Source organism: Etheostoma cragini, chromosome 3 (assembly GCF_013103735.1).
Source record: "Etheostoma cragini isolate CJK2018 chromosome 3, CSU_Ecrag_1.0, whole genome shotgun sequence".
NCBI lineage: Eukaryota > Metazoa > Chordata > Actinopteri > Perciformes > Percidae > Etheostoma > Etheostoma cragini.
Genome location: NC_048409.1, coordinates 7821550 through 7825083, shown reverse-complemented (window position 1 = coordinate 7825083; position 3534 = coordinate 7821550).

The following is a 3534-nucleotide window of genomic DNA, read 5'->3' as shown; positions in this document are numbered from 1 at the left end:
ACAAACATCAGAACAATCACATGATATGCACCATGTTGACAGTCAGTGGTTCCATGTTAAGAAATATGACTGGTTTCTGATATGGTTTCTTATATGCATGCATACATTTTAACTTACAGACAGGGCTTCCAGAAGCACGCTCCGTCCTGGACAGTTTATCTGGTCGTGCAACAGATTCTTCTGTAATACAGAGACCATATTATTTGTACTGATTGCAAAATATGTGATTTGAAATATGTGAAAAAATTTAGTCTATAATTAAGGTCTTACCATTGCTTGAAGAATCTGTCATGAACCTCCTTGGGCATTGGCGCTGCCTTTTTTGGACACTTGCTTCCTCTTCTGTCTCGATGCTGGACGTGTCCATCAGCCACCAACACCAGTCCACAGCTTTGGCGTAGGAATCTATGTTAAGAGAACATCTGTGATCCAGTAGCACGGAAAAGAAAAGCATTTCCATTCAGAGAAAATTATTTACATATAGTATAGCAGCAATAGGTTACCTGTACACAGCCATATTTTTTTAACTGGATATTTGGCCCAGCTGCTGTTGGGCAATCAATCCGCTGTGCCATGGCTATGAAAAAACAAATGCTGTTAGTTTTGTTGTTATACATTATCTACTATGTGAACAACTTAAGTGAGTCTTCTTACCTCTCATTTGCGTCTCCATGGCTGAGCCACCGCCCTGTTTTTGTGATGATGTTCTGTTAAGAACAACAAAAAGGTTAAAGTTTCTCTTAAGTTCCTTGTAATGCAATTGTATTTAATTGGGAAAATTCAAAGCCATTGTACAGGCTGGGTTCCTGTGTGGCGTTGACTCATCTAAAAAAATAAATAAAGATATGAATATTGGTCAGTTCATTTGTAGTAGGTTTCTTGCACATGCCATTGCAAAAGATTAACCTATGCTGTTACGTTTAGACAATCAGTAAAGCCAGTACTGCAGCTGTGTAGCATACACATATTACATCCCTTGCTGTATCCCTCACTCAGCTTGCTGATAACTGCCTGAACTGCAAGATGGCCGCAGGTCGACCTGCCTAAAAGGGACTTTGATTGTACTGGCTTTACTTATGTACTGTACACTACAACTAATTTAAAAAAAAGGACCGGAAAAAATGGCCTTATTTGTAACAAAAACGCAAGCATGTTAAAACGATGACACAAAACATACAATGCGACAACGCAGACACGTCGTGCAAAGCAGCAAACAAAGTGAAAGACGTAATCACTCCATCTAAAGCCTAACTCCGGCCTCGCCTTTTTGAATGGGACTGCTAGGGGCCTTCTATGATAGCATCCAAATCAACATGTTTAAAACACTAAGAAGGCTCAACACAGCATGAGACTTTACTCCAGGTCTCGCCTGGGGCTCAACACATGAACTCAGCATTGAGAACATGGTTTGTGTACAAACAGTTTACTAAAAAGAAAAGATTTGGAGCAGCTCAGTGCTTGACTAGCATAGCTAGCAAGACAGCGGACGACGTAGAAAACGTAAGCTAAAGTAAGTTGTTTACTTCAGCCAAACTTTTATCTTTGGTCAACCTGATCCGAACCGGAATATAACAAAGCCGTACGAGGGAAATAGTTAAACCACAAACCCTCCCGTTACAACCACAACATCATTAAACTGTAAAGTACTTCGTTTACCTTTTCGTGAGCTTTCCAAGTCGTGCAGCATGTACCATGTATGAGCGTGGTATTGTCTTCTTCGCTTAACGCGGAATCGGTCTCCTCAGAGCAGAGGCTCCCCTACTGGGTAGGGGGTGGAACGGTTCGGTTTGCAAACTAAATTAAAGAAGGGAATTTTCTCAGTTGTGAAAATCGTTCTATTGATAGATTCTTGTTTTTTAAGTATTTTAACTAATACAGTTATAAAAAAAATTCAAGCACAAACGTACTGTTTCAAGCTAAATTGATATCAGCCTTAAAATGAATAGATCTTGCTATATCTTTCACCCCTAACAAAGCACACGTACCAGTACTTATTCAAAGTAGCAGTATGAAATGAAAGTGGCAGTTTTTATTTAAACTGCACATTTACTTGTTTGAATCTCCCTTTCAAACTCGCAAAACTTAACTTATGTAGCAATTTTCAAAACACAGATTCAAAATGCTTTACAGAACCCACAGTTAAAAAGATAAGATAAAAAAAATCCGCCGATCTGAGCAGGAATATTCTGCACACTCTGGCTGCTTGTATCTTCTGCTGCTAAGTAACGAGTATGACCGGTCCAAGATGTCGGCTGGAAATCTTGCGCTCAGCAGCCAATGCGGCGTCTACTCTTTATTATGTCTATGGTGGCCGGTGGCATGTAGATTCGACCGATGCAGTAAAATGCTAACCAACCAATGGGCAGAAGTTGACCCCTTAAGAACAGCCCCTCCTCATTTGCATAATGAGGCAGGAATGCATGAAGAAATGTAAAATTGACAGGCAGAAATAAATACCAGGGGTGAAAATAAATAGGGTAGAAAATGCAACGTAAGAATAAAACAGACAAAAAATGTAAACACACACAGAAATAAATACATTTAAAAAATAAGTAATTAATAAATGAAGTTGAAGATTATAATGGACAATAAATAAATAAGGTAATTATTACAAAGGTGAATAAATAAAGAAGCTAATTAAAAGCAATATATACATTTATGTCTCACTATATAATTTAATTTCTACCTACATTTAATTGTTTATTGTATTTGTTAGTCATGGAGTCCCACAAGGATCTGTGCTCGGTCCAATCCTGTTTAGTTTATATATGCTTCCTTTAGGCAGAATTATCAGGAAGCACTCCATAAACTTTCATTGTTATGCAGATGATACTCAGTTATATCTGTCGATCAAGCCAGATGAAGCTAATCAGTTAGCTAAACTTCAAATGTGCCTTCAGGATATTAAAACCTGGATGACCTGTAATTTTCTAATGTTAAACTCAGATAAAACTGAAGTAATTGCTCTGGGACCCAAGCACCTCCGTGACGCATTATCCAAAGATATAGTTACTCTGAATGGCATTACCCTAGCCTCCAACACCACTGTGAGGAATCTTGGAGTTATCTTTGATCAGGACATGTCCTTTAATTCCCACATAAAGCAAATTTCAAGGATTGCCTTTTTTCACTTACACTTCACAATTGCAAAAAGCAATTGTGTCAAGAGCGGTGCGCTCCCAGAATGCAGGATCACTGGTGGTTCCTAGAGTCTCTAAAAGTAGAACAGGAGCCAGAGCGTTCAGCTTTCAGGCTCCTCTCCTGTGGAACCAGGTTCCAATTTGGGTTCGGGAGGCAGACACCGTCTCCACATTTAAGAGTAGGCTTAAAACTTTTCTCTTTGATAAAGCTTATAGTTAGGGCTGGCTCAGGATAGTCCTGAGCCTCACTCTCATAGCCACCTCCGCTAGACAGTGGGATGGTCATGTCTCTCTCTCTCTCACTCTCTCTTAGCCACCTCCGCTAGACAGTGGGATGGTCATGTCTCTCTCTCTCTCTCTCTTTCTCTCTCTCTCTCTCTCTCTCTCTCATAGC